Genomic DNA, 17,464 nt, shown 5'->3' on the forward strand with positions numbered 1-17,464 from the left:
TTAATCATCCAAATTCCCATCAGAAATGCTTTCTGGTAAAAGGAGGACAAGAATAGCTGTGAAGGTCCCCTAAGGACTCAGCTGCCACTTCTAATGAAAAGTCCTTTCATGCAGAAGATGCTTCAGACAAAACCAGCAGAGTTAACTGTGCTTATTTTTCTGCTTAAAAATAGTGGGAAAATAAGTCACTGTATTCCAAACACAGAAATTAACCAATCTGTAAGATCAATAGAACACAGAAAGTTAACATGAACTAAGGAAGATAAATGCTAAGTAAAAATAAAATGAAAATGCTCCTTTCAAATAAATTTGCCATCCTGAAACTACTAACCCAAGAGAAAGCACACATCCTCTCACCCATCATGTCATACCTAGTGTGTATACATTTTAGGAAAAGGACTCATGATCCAAGGATGGAGACAAAAGAAACTACCCACCCTTCTACCTACCCTACCCCTCTTTATAAAAGGACACAAGTATCCACACTAGAGAAACGCTCCTCTCTTTGCCTCTTCCCACCCCCATCTTAGGCCAGAGACAGAGCACAGAACATCAACAAGAGGGTTAACTAACTTAAGGGCTTCTTAAATCTTTCCTCCAAGTGTCCCCAACAGCACCGGAGCCAGATGCACATCCCTTGGGAACAAGAAGGCCATAGCAATACTACCAGTGTGGAATTTCTTTCAAAGGAATTATATTTTTTAATTGTGATTTATCTCAAGAAATTAATACAAATTTTGCTTTTGACAACTTATCCAAGTCATTAATTAGGGGAGTTGTTTTTTTTTTTTTTTTTCTCATTTGGCTGTGCTGGGCCTTAGCTGCAGCACACAGGATCTTTAGTTGCAGCATGGGGGATCTTTTAGTTGCAGCATGCAAACTCTTAGTTACAGCATGTGGGATCTAGTTCCCCGACCAGGGTTCAAACCCAGGCCCCTTGCATTGGGAGCACAGAGTCACAGCCACTGGACCACCAGGTAAGTCCCTATAGCTGAGTTTTAATATGGCAAATTTTAAGTTTCAATACAGTCAGGATTTTTTAACTTACTTGTAGTCACATAAACCACAGACCTAGGTCTATGGAGAGGTGAGTGGTTTATCCTATAGCTTTTCAGATCCCTGGCACACTTCCTCACACCCCTGAGGATACCCACACATCAGGTTGATATGAGGTTAATGGATCTGAAAGTCTACTCGATCACTGTGACAACTCACAGCACTGAGACTCACCTTTGACAACTTACCCAAGTACAGAAGTAAAAAAACCAAAAGTCAAATATTTTGCTAAAAATGGTAAAGAGAGAGGAAGTACATGAGCAAGCTAAATCAGAGACTTTCCTGTTCTGACCTTTACGTCCCTCACAAATCCTGGGCTGACATCACACCTTGTCTGTATCACACATTGCTCTATGGATCTACGTTTCATCTTTCAACTGTGACTGACAAACTCACGAGAGGCAGGGACCGTGCCTTATAACTTTCGGAATGCCCTACTACATTCAGCAAAATAGATCATCAAGAATATGTGATTAATCGAGTTTAGGAGGTACAAAGCAAGAAGAGAAACCCTCTCTGAGGTGCAGGAATACAAGGAAGGCCTGAAACCAAGGGTGGACAGGAACACTGAGAAAAATCCTCCAGGAAACCAGTCTCAATCCTGAGCAAAAGATGATGCTACAGGAATTTGAAGCTCCTGGCGCACCAGGAGTTACACCATAACAACAACAGGAAAAAAAATCCCGTTCCTCTCCTGACTGACTCAAGCCACAAGCTAATGGCCTAGCACTACAAGACATGTGTCAGTTCCAGGCATAAATATTATTTATCTCAGTCCATACTTATCTACACATTATGTCCAGCATCCAGTTTAAAAAAAAAAAAAGTGAGGCATACAAAAAAAGCAAGGGAAGAAAAAAGAAAACACATTCAAGAGAAAGAGCAATCAACATAACCAGATGAAGACATAATAATGTGCTGGAACTATCAAACAGGGAATAGATATATAAATATATCTATTTATATTCATATGTGTATATATACGCATATCAGGAAATAACTATGAATAATATGTTAAAAATACTAGTGGACCATGTGGAAAACATGCATGAAGAAATCGAGAATTTTTCAATAACAAAAAAACAACCCAATCACAAAATAGGCAGAAGGCCTAAATAGACATTTCTCCAAAGAAGACATACAGATAGCCAACAGGCACATGAAAAGCTGCTTGTCATCGCTAATTATTAGAGAAAGGCAAATCAAAACCACAATGAAGTACCACTTCACACCAGTCAGAATGGCCATCATGAAAAAGTCTAGAAATAATAAATGCTGAAGAGGGTGTGGAGAAAAGGGAGCCCTCTTACACTGTTGGTGGGAATGTAAATTGGTACAGGCACTATGGAAAACAGTATGGAGGTTCCTCAAAAAGCTAAAAATAGAACTACCATATGATCCAGCAATCCCACTCCTGGGCATATACCCACACAAAACTATAATTCGAAAAGATACATGCACCCCTATGCTCATAGCAGCCCTATTTACGACAGTCAAGTCATGGAAACAACCTAAATGTCCATCGACACAAGAATGGATAAAGAAGATGCGGTACATATATACAATGGAATATTACTCAGCCATAAAAAATGAAATAAAGCCATTTGCAGCAACATAGATGGACCTAGAGATGATCATACTAGGCAAAGTAAGTGAGAGAGAAAGACAAATACCATATGATGTCACTTATATGTGAAATCTAAAATACAACACAAATGAACATATCTATGAAACAGACATAGAGAACAGAATTGTGGTTGCCAAGGGGAAGGGGGTGTGGGGGAAGGAAGGACTGCGAGTTTGGGACTAGCAAATGCAAGCTATTATATACAGGATGGATAAACAAGGTCCTGTTATGTAGCACAGGGAACCATATTCAATATCCTGTGATAAACCATAATGGAAAAGAATATGAAAAAGAATATATGGACATATATATATAGATATATATATATATAACTGAATCGCTTTGCTATATAGCAGAAATTAACACAACACTGTAAATCAACTATACTTGAATAAAATTTCAGAAAAAGAAATGGAGAATTTTGACAGAGATATGGCAACTCAGAAAGACTCATATGGAAATGCTAGAATTTGTTTTTAAAAGCATGGTAACAGACATGAAGAATGCCTTCAACTGGCTGATCAGTGGACTCAGCACAGCAAAGGCAAGAATTAGTGAGCTTGAATATAGCTCAATAGAAATTACCCAAATAAAACACTAAAAAAAAGAAGAATGGAGAAAAACAAAACAGAAAAGAACAAAGCATACAAGAGTTGTGGGACAATGTCAAATAATCTAATAAGGGTGACTGCAATCCTAGAGTAAGAACAGAGACAAAACATAGCAAAATATTTATTTGAAAAGATAATGGCAGACACTTTTTTTAAATAATAAATGATATAAAGCCACCATTCCAATAAGCTCCACAAGCAGCTGAACAACACACACAGAAATCTGTTGGCGTTTCTATGAACTAATAATGAAATATCAGAAAGAGAAAGTTAAAAAATAATAATAATCCCATTTAAAACTGCATCAAAAAGGGAATTCCCTGACAGTCCACTGGTTAGGACTCTGATGCTTCCACTGCAGAGGTAATGGGTTCGATCCCTCACTAGGGAACTAGGATCCTGCAAGCCGTGAGGTGCAGCCAAAAAGATAAACAAATAAAGCAAAAAAAATTAAAATTAAAAAAATAAAATTACATCAAAAAGAATAAAATACCTAGGAATAAACTTAACCAAGAAGTCAAAGACCTATACTCTGAAAACTATAAAACAAACACTGAAAAAGGAAATTGAAGATGATACAAAGAATGGAAAGATATTCCTTGCTACTGGCTTTGAAGAATTAAGATTGTTAAAATGGTGATACTACCCAAAGCAATATACAGATTTAATGCAATCTCTATCAAAATACCCATGATATTTTTCACAGAACAAGAACAAATAATCCTAAAATTCATACGGAACCACAAAAGACCCTGGATTTCCAAAGGAACCTTGAGAAAAAAGACACAGCATTTCAGAATATACTACAAAACTACAGCAATCAAAACTGCACAGAACTGGGACAAAAACAGATACACAGATCAAAGAAACAGAATACACAGCCCAGAAGTAAACCCACAAGCCTACAGTCAATTAATCTACAACAAAGGAGGCAAGAATATACAGTGGAGAAAAGACAGTCTCTTCAACAAGTGGTGCTGGGAAAACTGGACAGATACATGTAAACCAGTGAGATTAGAACATTCCCTCACACCACACACAAAAATAAACTCAAAATGGTTTAAAGACCTAAACGTAAGACTGAACACTGTAAACCTCTTAGAGGAAAATGTAGGTAGAACACTCCCTGACATAAATCGCAGCAATACCTTTTTTGATCCACCTCCTAGAGTAATAAAAATAAAAACAAAAATAAACAAATGGGTCCTAATTAAACTTAAAAGCTTTTGCACGGGCTTCCCTGGTGGCGCAGTGGTTGAGAGTCCACCTGCCGATGCAGGGGATGCAGGTTCGTGCCCCGGTCTGGGAAGATCCCACATGCCGTGAAGCGGCTGGGCCCGTGAGCCATGGCCGCTGAGCCTGCGCGTCCGGAGCCTGTGCTCCGCAGCGGGAGAGGCCGCAACAGTGAGAGGCCTGCATACCACAAAAAAAAAAAAAAAGCTTTTGCACAGCAAAGGAAACCATAAACAAAACGAAAAGACAACGCACAGAATGGGAGAAAATATCTGCAAATGAAACGACTGACAAGGGATTAATCTCCAAAATATACAAACAGTTCATGCAGCTCAATATCAAAGAAACAAACAACGAATCAAAAAATGGGCAGAATACCTAAACAGACATTTCTCCAAAGAAGACGTACAGATGGCCAAAAAGCACATGAAAAGATGCTCAACATCACTAGTCATTAGAGAAATGCAAATCAAAACTACAATGAGGTACCAGTTAGAATGGCCATCATCAAAAAATCTACAAACAATAAATGCTGAAGAGGGTGTGGAGAAAAGGGAACCCTCCTACACTGTTGGTGGAAATGTAAATTGGTACAAGCATTAGGGAATACAGTATGGAGGATCCTTAAAAAACTAAACACAGGACTATCGTATGATCCAGCAATCCCACTCCTAGGCATATATCTGAAGAAAACCATAATTCGAAAAGATACATGCACCCCGATATTCATTACAGCACTATTTACAATAGCTAGGACATGGAAGCAACCTAATTGCCCTAAATGACAGAGGAGTGGATGAAGAAGATGTGGTACATATACACAATGAAATATTACTCAGCCATAAAAAAGAACAAAATAATGCCATTTGCAGCAACAAGGATGGACCTAGAGATTGTCACACTGAGTGAAGTAAGTCAGACAGAGAAAGACAAATATCATGATATCACTTATATGTGGAATCTTTAAAAAATGGTACAAATGAACTTATTTACAAAACAGAAATAGAGTCACAGATGTAGAAAACAAACTTATGGTTACCAAGGGGGTATGGGGGGACGGAGGGATAAACTGGGAGACTGGGATTGACATATACACACTACTATATATAAAACAGATAACTAATAAGGACCTACTGTATAGCACAGGGAACTCTACTCAATACTCTGTAATGACCTACATGGGAAAAGAATCTAAAAGAGACTGGATATATGTATATGTATAACAGATTCACTTTGCTGTATACCTGAAAGTAACACAACATTGTAAATCAACTATACTCCAATAAAATTATTTTAAAAATGAATGTAGAACATATGTTTTCTTACTTTTAATTGCTCTAAAAGACTACTAATTTTCTAACGCAAAAATAGAAGCAACGTAGTGTGCGTCCATAGCATACGTAAAAGTAAACTGTATTCCAAAAAATTAGCGTAAAGGGTGAGAGAGGGAAAGGGGTTATATTGCTATGAAGTCTTTACACTACTTGAAGTGTTACAATACTATTTGTAGGTATATTGTAACTAATAAAGGAAGTATATTTTAAACCATAGGACAATCAATAAAATTTTAAGACGTATCGATAATAAGGCAACAGTAGAGGTAAAACTGAATCATAAAAAATAATTTATCAAGACCAGTAAAATAATTGATATATCATGAAATAAGGAAAAACCAGACCTTCCTAAGTGCTTTAAAATATATAGATATATTTAAATATATAGAAGCAAGCATGGAAATTAAGGATCCAGTCTAGGTTCTAAGGATCTCCAGCAATAATAATCAATAAAATGCAAAGAATAACCATTTATCTTTTAAAAATTAAGTTAGGGCTTCGCTGGTGGCGCAGTGGTTGAGAGTCCGCCTGCCGATGCAGGGGACACGGGTTCGTGCTCCGGTCCGGGAAGATCCCACATGCCGCGGAGTGACTGGGCCCGTGACCCGTGGCCACTGGGCCTGCGCGTCTGGAGCCTGTGCTCCGCAACGGGAGAGGCCACGGCAGTGAGAGGCCCGCATACCGCAAAAAACAAAAACAAAAAAAATTAAGTTAAACTATTAGAACAAACACTAGTTACAGACATGACTGAAGATTTGAAAAAATAAGCTGTGACACAGAACACTCCTGTTTAAAGAACAAGCTATCTAATCAAAAGGTCACATTATCCATCTAGCAACTTCAGCTATTGATTCAAATTTAGCTTCACACTGACTCACACATTCCTGACCTGCATTTTTAATACTCTATTCTCTTTGACCTTTAATTACTGATATACAAAGGGAAAGCTTCTCTAGAAAATGCTTAGTAAAAGCAATTTCATTTCATTTCAGTTTGGTCTTTGAACATGAGTCAAATATATCAGTACAAAACTAAATGATCAGCCTGCTTCATCAGCATGACATGAACATTCCCCACGAGAGAGAAATCGTCCTAAAATTCCGTACAAGTACCTGCAGTACCTCAATCCTCACTATGGAAACAAATTTAAAGTTACTATAACATACCTGTAGGTTTATAGAATAAGAATTAGTCATAATTCCACTTCTCATAAAAAGAATACGCTGTTACCATCTTTCTCCACCTCTAGATTCCAATAACTGGTCACTAGATAACATATTCACATTTGAGATCAGAAGACTTCTTGGGCTCTAAAGATATTTATAGATCTATCTATGTAATGCTGGTTCTAAATTAAATATTATAAAATTATTTCCATTTATAGTCATGATAAATTGAAGCGACAAAGTTAATAGGTCACAATACACTCAGTGCAAGAACAAAAGAGTCATTAAATTTCCAAAGTATGTTTCAACGTACTGATTTAGAACATAGCTAAAAAAAAGTCAACTTTAAACATTCATTTGGTATTTAGATTTTTTTTCAAAAAGGCCCTTTCTGAAACTCAACAGGTTACAGAAAGAGTATTTAATTTGGAGGCTTCTGAATTTTCTGTTAACCCCTCAGCAAACACTTATGTTACGACTGTGTCCATAAACATCTGAGGCGACAAGATTTGTAGTACACCCCACATCACATTCCCCTCCTGATTCCATTCCTAGACATTTATATATATATATATATATAAATATATATATATTATATATATATATATTTTACATCTTTATTAGCCATTTATATTAAACAATATGTGAAACTCCCAATTAGACTGGCTTTGACCTACAAAAGGGCAAATTCATCAGGTCCAACTGAATAGCTTAATGACCTGGGCAAGTAGCGTAACATCTGTCCTCTTGTGTCTTCATCTCTAAAGCTAAATTGTTGACTTACCAGGTCAACACTGAGATTTCTTCAGGTCATAAAAATGCACATGTGTGATCCTGAAAAAATCAGAGAAGATGAAGACAGCAACCCAAGGAGCTGACAGGCTACTCTCGGGAGGTAAAACAGATACCAAAAACAAACAAACAAATAAACCGAAATACCTATTTAGGATCTATTCAGAGAGTGAAGAGCCCCAGAGTGGTTTTTTAAAGATTGCCTAGAGAATTTGTGGTCAGAATTTTTGGTGAGGTAAAGGAGACAAGAAAAGTTTTCTGGTTTTTGTTTTTTGTTTTTTTGGGTTTTTTTGAGACGAGAAAAGTTTTGAAATTTATCTCACTCTAAGGAGGCAATTTCGGTTAAGATAAATAAAGTCACATCACAATGATCTCTATTTCGGTTGTCTGCTCTGGGACGTGTCCAGGATCATTTTTCAAAGCTGGGTCATCTGGTTACCACATGCCTTTGTAAATAGCTGAGATTCTCAGGAACACTTACATAACGAAGACCAACACCACAAAACACACTTTTCCCAGGTGTGCCTAAAGGATCTGTTTACCTAATAAATCCAAAACTAGAATACAGTCGCGGAAGACTTATCTTTCTACCATCTTTTCCAAAAACTGATAATACTTTATTCTACCAGAAACTGCGTTACCCCACCCCATTTCTGTTTCCATTTTCCTTTTCTTGTGACCCACCCAAGATGTCTGTAACATCTTTAGTTTCTGCTAATTCCAAATTCTTACAGCAAGCTCCTGAGGCCTCTAAGAGAGGCCAACCATTTCTACCTGCTGACCTTTCATCTGCTGAAAACAGACTCAACAGTTTCCTCACTAAGATAAAGAAGTAGATAACTGATCTGCTAATGGGCTTGTCTTCAAGGGGGACGGGGAAAGGAACATGACTTCTATGATATTTAACAGAAAAATGAGTGCAAGAAGTAGTGTGCTTGAGACACTCACAAGTGAGAACTATTTCAATATTCACATCTTTTTTCTTTCCCTCCTCCCCCACTTTTTTTTTTTTTTTTTTTTTTGCATTTCCAACTTTAGGAAAGTTTATCACTGATAAAATTCTACAAGCGCACATTTGCCTAAGACACCTGGTCCCAATAATAGGAACCTCACCTAATTTACTCCAGTGCCTTCCACCACAACTGTGAGGATTTTGTATGTAAGCCATGGCCTGAAAAACTGGGGAACATAATGAAGTGTTCTGAGCGTGATAAGTTGTATTGCTCATGAGGTAATTTACTTTTAAAACTGTTCAGTAGAGAACAGTGCAGTGAATATCTATATGTGTATTGGTTAACTTTAATTCATACACCAGAGGTGGTTACTTAGCAGAATCAGGAACTCACACCTCAGAGGTAGCTTTCAGGCACTTCAGATATTGTTACTGAAATGGACTGGTGAAGGCATATTAATTAAAGACATAAGTGCTGTTTGATACACGTGTTGGTGTACAAGGACGTATAAGAATCAGCAAGTTGGGCGGCAGAACTGCTTCGGAGAAGGGTTCAAGATGTGACTCATTACCATTCCATCACTTGACATGAAAGACAAACCTGGAGTAAACAGCCTCAACTGTCGAGTAGTCTGGTTCTGCCTTCAGAGTATCACTGTATAAAAATGATTTGCCATTTTAACGCTGAAAGCATGGAAGTACAATCATTTAGGAAAGTACAAAGGTAAATGCTAAAAATTACATCATTGACTGAAATCAGAGGGTAGAAGAAAGAAAGAGGAAGGAAGGGAAATTTGCTATTTTTACATTACTTAGAGTAGAAAAATAGTAAATGATGTATAAAGAAACAAAAGGTTAAATGTGTTGTGTGAAGGTAACCCTTACAACAAACACAGGCGTCTTCTAAGACAGCGTATGCACAAAAAGCAAAGCACACAGACCACTTAGTGAGAGATTTTTTCTAAACATAGCTATTAAAATAGAAAATGTAAACTTACTTGAGAGAACAATAATACTCATTAACAAATGCACATGGAGTCAACATTAATAAACACATCCTTAACCAAACCCTCTAAAGTACACACTGATTTAGTAAGCTATTCACGCATAACAACAACTCCAAAAGTATGGCTTAATACCATACTTTATATATATATATTTACAGCTCTGTAGGTACACCTGGCTCCACTGGGAGGTTCCTGGGGTCCTTCACTCAGTTGTAGTCAAATTGTGGCTGGAGCTGAAGTCACCTGAGGGCTCAGATAGGGAAGGTTTCTCCCCATTATGACCTGCCTCTCACCTGGAAGGATGGAACACTAGGGGCTGGTCAGGCATCTCTTTCTCTCTGAGGAGCCTCTCCACAAGCTTAGCTTGGGATTCCTCACACCATGGCAGTCTCAGAACAGTCTTCTTATGTGGCTGCTGGCTTCCCCAGAATGAGTGCTCTAAGGGACCCAGGTGACAACTGTAGGCTTCTTTCGACCTGGCACCGGAAGTCAGGCAGCATCACTTCCACCACATCCTACCAGAAACAAACAAGCCCCACGGCCAGCCCAGAATCCTTAAGAATCAACGGGAAGGGACAACATAAGGGAATGCACACCAGGGGGCATGGTTCATTGAAAGGCAGGGCCATATTTCATGAAGACACCTGCTAGTAACAACCACACGTATAACTCAGTGTGTTTCAGAAAAAGGCAGAATATAACAGGATGGTCAAGATGCCAGATGTATACCAAAAAAAAAAGAGCTGAACTTGCCATTTGAAGAGTATACAGAGTAGAACTTGGCAAAATGACATTAACAAAACAAAGAAGGACACTTTAAAATACTAAAAATTGTGGTTCTTAGGAAATACATAGTAGCTGTAAATATTAATGCAGCAAATAAGTAACTTTCATAAAACAGAAATTACAGGAATCAAAAATGCATGACGAGTCAGAGATTCATCATTCCCAGTCCACGAAAGAGCAGCTATATACTTCTGAAGACCTCATTAACATGATTAAGAAGGTAGATCTCACTGAAAGACATCAAACTTGGCAAGCTGAAAATGGAAAACACCGTCTTTTCAGTTGCCTACGGGGGCAGACACAAAAAAATGACCATATATTAGGCTGTAAATAAGAGCTTAATTTATTTTTTAAAATAGAAACAGTACAGGAAACACTCTATAATCAAAATATAAACAAAATCAGAATGAAAAAATAAACGGGTTTGGGGTCTAAAAATTTTAAAACAGCTTTTGACTCTTTAGTCACACAGGAAATTCAGAATGGAAATGAAGAATCTCTAGAAAACAAGGATAGTAAAACCACTATTTTTAAGACCCTCTGGGATGCACTTAAAGTAACGTTAGAAGAAAATGTGTAGTCTTAAATATTTATTCTTAAGAAAGAATGAAAACAAATAATTTAAACATGATGTTCAAACACTTGGAAAGAAAATAATGAAAGAAACCAAAGGAAATCATAAGGAATCCATAAAGAAGTAAATGAGTTGCCAACACAAAACAATACAACTAATAAACTAATTTCGGAGTTTTTCTGAAAAAAACTTTTAAAAGACAAACTCATTTTTAAAAAATATTTAGTTATTTGGCCGCGCCAGGTCTTTGTTGCAGCACGCGGGATCTTCTTTGCCACACGTGGGATCTTCGTTGCAACCTTCGGGATCTTCAGTTGCGGTATGCAGGATCTTTAGTTGCGGGGCATGTGGGATCTGGTTCCCTGACCAGGGATCCAGCCCGAGCCCCCTGCATTGGGAGTGTGGAGTCCCAGCCACTGGACCACCAGGGAAGTCCCAGACAAACTCATTTTTAAAGAAGAATATATAGGGACTTCCCTGGTGGCACAGTGGTTAAGAATTCACCTGCCAATGCAGGGGACATTGGTTCGATCCCTGATCTGGGAAGATTCCACATGCTGCAGAGCAACTAGGCCTGTGTGCCACAACTACTGAGCCTGCACTCTAGAGCCCGCGAGCCACAACTACTGAAACCCTCATGCCTAGAGCCTGTGCTCCACACTACTGAGCCCATGCGCCACAACTACTGAAGCCTGTGCACCTAGAGCCCATGCTCCGCAACAAGAGAAGCCACCACAATGAGAAGCCCGCACACCACAACCAAGAGTAGCCCCCACTCGCCACAACTACAGAAAGCCCGCGCACAGCAACAAAGACCCAACGCAGCCAAATAAATAAATAAAGGAGAATATATAAAACTAAAGAGAGAATAATAATGATGATCAGAGATTCAACCTGGAGAGAATGAATGATTTCTAGGAAAACACAGAATATCAAAATTAACAAGACAGAAAATCAGATCATTTAAATGGAAGTAATAGAGAAAATAGAGCAATTCACCAAATAATAACAACAACAGGCAGGGAGTTCCACAGACAAATTCTGCCAAACCTTAAAGAAAAGATAAATCCAAAGTTATCTGAATTGTTCTTGGGCACAGAAAAAGAAGGAAAAATTCTTTTAATGAAGTGAATATAACATTTATTCCAAAATCAACAATATTGCAATAGTAAATACTGTAAAGTGTAAATATTATCATTTTAAATGCCATAAATTGTAAATAAATTATAATTGTAAATTGTAAATATTAATGCAAAAATTCCAGTGAAGTATTAGCACCAGAATCCCACAGCACTTTAATGAAATAATGCAACACGATCAAGCATATTTTCTCTCAGAAATAAAAGGATAGTTAAACATTAGCTCAATACGAAGCCTATATTTCCTCATATTATGGATCTAAGTAGAAAAATTAAATGATCATCTCTACAGATACTGAAAAGGGCATATTTCAAAATTCAAGCATCATTCTTTACCAAAAGAACTCAATTAAGTAGTAATAGAGGAACATCCTTTAACTTGATAAAATATAATAAACTTAGGCTAAGTATTAATGGCAATGAAAAAGAAGCATCTGCCCCGTCACCTCTACGATATAATATTTTAATAGAGGTATTAGCCAATTAAATTATATAAGAGAAAAATACTAAATATAAAGTTAAAGAGCAAAGGTGAAATCGTCTGTATTTGCAAATGTGACTGTGTACCAGGAAAAGGTATGGAAACAAACCAAAAAAAATCTACAATAAACTAAAGAGAACGCTGTAACATAACAGGATCACAAAATCAACAGTCAGAAATCAATAGCTCTGATATATGTTCTTTAAAAAGCTTAGAAAAACTACTGACTGAAATGCTTATACAATAGCAGTGAAAGGTAAAACATCTAACAACACACAAGAAATGTGAACACCGGTTAGAAGGAAGCTTAAAAAAAAACTCCATTAACATAAAAGACATAAAAGAGGTCTGCATAGATGGAAATACACATGGTGCTCTTGGCGAAGAAGACTCAACACTGTAAAGATGTCAGCCCACCCTATGTTTTAACAAATGCAACATTCCAGTAAAAACACCAACTTTGGCGGGGGCGGGAGGACAGAGTGGTGAGAGTCATTAGAAAGCTGATTCTGATGGTTATGTGCAAAATAAACAGAATCGTAGGAAAACTTTAATCCGGAAAAGCAAACAGAGGCCAGGCCCTATTCATTTAATTAACCAGGCCAGGTTAATTAAAATATATCATGAAGCCATAAATGGCTTATGAAGAGACTGATTAATGGAATTAAATAGAAAGTCCAGACATAGACACAATACCTAAGGAGATTTAATACATGATAATGGTGGTATCTTGAATTGCTAGAGAAAAATGAACTCCTTGCTAAATAATGTTGAGACAAGGGTTAACCATGAGGTATTGGATCTATACTTCACACCACACAATAGGATGAATTCCCAATAGATCAAACATTTAAGTCTACAGTTATTAAACCATCAAAGTGCTAGAAGAAAACACAACTAAATATCTTCATAAACTGGGAACAGAGGAGGTCTTTTTACTCGGATATAAAATCAATAAGATATAAAAGAAAATAAAACGTTATTGACCTTACCTATATAAAAGTAAAACTCCTCTTTATGACAACTGCCCCCTTTTTTTCTCTCCATTTGCTTATAACGCCAAAATTGAAATGCACAGATTTCTAGTGAGCCCAACTTTTAACCACTCTGTGAAAGGACCAGGTAATGGGGTACTTCCTGTTGCCTTTGCCCTTTCTTTTTACACGGAGTTGTTATGGCGTTAGTGAGGTTATGTACTTAATCATTACTTTTTTAGTTCCCTTTTGGAAGGGCTTCATGAAATATCCAAATTGGTTTTGCCCTATTAATCTCTGTTTCCCAGAGTTCCTGTCTCCAAACAGATCTTCTGTTTTGTTTCTACCTCCACTCTCAAACCTTCAAAACTATGAAATGATGAGTCATGTAATTTCTCTGCCTTTTGTTCTGCCCCCAGGACCTTGCATGTCAAGGGACTATCCCTTCACGAGGTGGAGAACAGCTCTTCCATTAAGACACATTCTTGGTTATGAAGGCACTACATTTGCCTTTTCTGTTCCCTCTATAAACCTCTCAGACTTGTCCCCGTGGTCAGATGTCTCTTTCCAGTTAGGAAGATGGGCAGTGCTTGGAGTCACGACCATGCTGGTGTTGACTGCTCATCCCATCATAAAGTGCAGACACACCTCCAGGGCCTCTCTCCTGATGCCCACTGGCTTTCCAGTTGGGAAAATCTGGCCGATCCCTACACGCTGCTCTGAATTTAATCAGACCTCTGCGTAAGTAGCTGCCCCATTCATAGCGTTGTAACAGCCATCCCATTAGGCCTTGATTTCAGAGAGTCATTGTTTTTCCAAGATTGTATAGTTTGCCTAAAGCCCCTGGAATCTGAGCTGAAACCCCACAAGTTGCAATTAATCAATCCTTTCCAACCTGGAAGACACCATCCACCTACTGGGAGATGCAAATACCTACACTTCAAAAGTGGATTCATGTAAGACTGGGGCACCAAAGGCACACTGCTCTGCAGCCATCTGTAACTAATCTAGATTCCAGATACAATTCTTCTTTCCCCAAGGTATTTTTTAAATGGTGTAAAGGGCACCCCCATATTAAGAACAGATATACACAGGCCAAAGAATCCTCCAGAAGCAGCTCCTGTTTGCTGCAGGGCAAATGAGGGTCTGTTCACTTTACCATTTTTCCCCCTTAATTCCTTTTACAATTTGCATTGCCTCAGAGCTCCAAATTATATCCTAATATATCTTAATTATGAGTTCCTTTTTATTTTCTTCTGTGTTAAGACTCCATCCTCTAGTTTTTCAGACCCTGAATAATACGTTTTATCTTCCTGTAAATTTTCTTTTAACGAGGGTATCATCAATATAATGGGGTACGTACAGGTCTAAGAGTGACCTCCATATGTCCTGTATCTTGTCCACCTGAGTTATGTGCAATTATTATCTTTTGGCATAACCCTGACCCAGGTGAGCAAAGGTATACTGTGCCCACTTGTAAAATGAAGGCAGTCTGACTCTGAGACATCTTACCAATTGGACTGCGTTGCTGCCATGTATACGTCAGCAAAGTTATTTATTAGTTATTTATTTAGAAATGTGGACCACGTCAAAAAGTTTTCCCTTTCTATTGCTTTATTTAATAACAGATAATCTATTATAAGTCTCCATGACCCTCTGGCTTTTCCAATCATGAACTGCATGATCGTAGAGTCTTATAAATGACGCCTGTCTCCTCCAAGCCTTCAATGATTTGCAGATCTGCAAATCTCTATTGCTAGCTCTAGCTATTAACTATGTACTTAGCACTGGGTAGTTTGACAGACTGTCCCTTAGCCTTATTCATGATTATAAGGGTACTGAATTTGTTTTCACCCAATCCCAAAGGGAAAAAAACCTCCATCTGGAGTTTGTATTTAAGTATAGTGGATCAGAGTGTTGTAAAAGAGGCTCGTGTTGTTAATGGTTTAAACAAGATAAAAGTTGACTTTTGTCCTGCACTAATTCCAGACTGGCACAGTGGCCCTGCTGCATAAAGTCAGCAGGGATTGAGGTTCCCTCTACTGTGTCTTTCCGTCATGATGTAAAAGGTAGATGGGAAACTGAGGCAGCAGCTTTTCTACATCAAGATCTTTGTTTTCACATGCATGAACCACCCATGCTCTGTGTAGCCAAGGAGACCAGGGAAGCTGGGTTCTTGGGGGAGCTGCTGAGCTTCCAGAGAAAATGCAAGATCTCTTCTACTTATAGATCTTGTCCCACATCATCTTAAAAACTAACCATCCAATAAAAATTAACAACAAAAAAAGAAGCAACCGTACTCCAATAAAAATTAAAACAAACAAAAAACTAACCAGCCCACTAATACACACGACAGCTTGGACAATTCTCAAGCGAACCATCTGGATGAACAATACTGGGGGGGGGGGGGGGGGGTCCAGTCTCAAACGGTCCTGTACTCTACGATGCCATTTAAATGACATTCCAGAAATGACAAAATCATAGACATGGAAAACAGATTAGTGGTTGCCAGGGTTTAGGGATGGGTGTGGCTATAAAAGCGTAGCGTGAGGGGCCCTTGTGCTGACGGAAGAGTTCCGTGTCTCGATCATGGTGGTGGTAACAAGAATCTGCACGTGCGATAAAATACACACACGCGCCAGTGCATGGAAACTGGTGAAACCTGAATACGCTCTGCGGATGGTACCAACGTCAATTTCCTAGTGTTTACATGACACTACGGTTGTTACAGAAGATACTACCACTGTGGACACCAGGTGAAGCTTACATGGGACTTCCTGTACATTTTTTTTTTTTTTTTGCAATTTCTTTTGAATCTGTGATTATTTTTAACATAAAAATACTTTAAAATCTAAGTAAATATTAGATTAAACCAGACTGTGTCTCATGAGCATAACTGCCAGTTTGAACCCCTAACCACCCCTGTGCCAACGAGAAGGCAGACTCCTTTCTTTTAAAGCCACAGTCCAGGTTTTCACATCGTGTCCACATCTGGCCCACTGGCCAAAGCTTAGCTACGGGACCTCAACAAGCTGCCCGGCTGAGTGGGAAATGTAGTCTTCATTCTGGGAGCCTAGGTACCCACTTAAAAATCAGAGGTTTTAGTATTAAGAAAAATAGCATTCCTGAGTAATTTACGGGACAACTAGCTGTCCGTACTGCACTAATTATCTAAATGTTGCCATTTCAAATTCTCTGAAAACCCAGCTATTTGCCATTTTTGACTTGGTTTTGACAGCAAATGTAAGCTACATTGTCAAAATACCTGCTATCTAACCTCTTCAGCCCCCTTAAGCATGTCTGGGTTTCCCAGAAGATTACTAACATGCTGATTTCCTCTTCTGAAGTTCTGAATCCTCCAGTTCATGTGTGATTGGTTCTTGTGCTACATATCACTTTGCTCACGGCACCTAATACTGACCTAAGCCAACGTGGGCGGGCAGAAGTGGCGAGGACCTTTCAGTAAATGCAGGTAGGCTCTGAGGCTCAGAGGTTTACTTTTACCTCTCCTACCTCCTGGCTAATGCTTGAAGGCAGGCCTCACTCCTCCCTGCCCTCTGGGAGGTAGGTATTCCAGGCTGAGCCCATGAACTCATGCTGAAAAGGAAGAGGAAGGAATTTAGCAAATTCTCTTCCACAAAACCGAGCTTTGAGCCTCTCACCAGGTTTTCCTCCACCTTGGAGCAACACATTACATAGTTCTTGTATGTGTCTGAAATTGGTTGGTGAAGA

The 17,464-nt window shown here is 38.5% G+C and overlaps 1 long non-coding RNA gene across 3 annotated transcripts in view; it reads right to left on the reverse strand.

Annotated features, from left to right (window-relative positions):
* LOC137217834 (uncharacterized) overlaps positions 1-17,464 on the reverse strand; it is a 214,795-nt gene that overhangs the window by 23,161 nt on the left and 174,170 nt on the right. For 2 of the 3 annotated variants that reach the window (XR_010940284.1, XR_010940285.1), the window contains exon 2: positions 17,237-17,329. The exons of the other annotated variant lie outside the window; for it this stretch is intronic. This is a non-coding gene — a long non-coding RNA (uncharacterized lncRNA). The remainder of the gene's footprint in view (positions 1-17,236; positions 17,330-17,464) is intronic. 3 annotated transcript variants of the gene reach the window in all.

The sequence above is a fragment of the Pseudorca crassidens genome, chromosome Y, assembly GCF_039906515.1.
Source record: "Pseudorca crassidens isolate mPseCra1 chromosome Y, mPseCra1.hap1, whole genome shotgun sequence".
NCBI lineage: Eukaryota > Metazoa > Chordata > Mammalia > Artiodactyla > Delphinidae > Pseudorca > Pseudorca crassidens.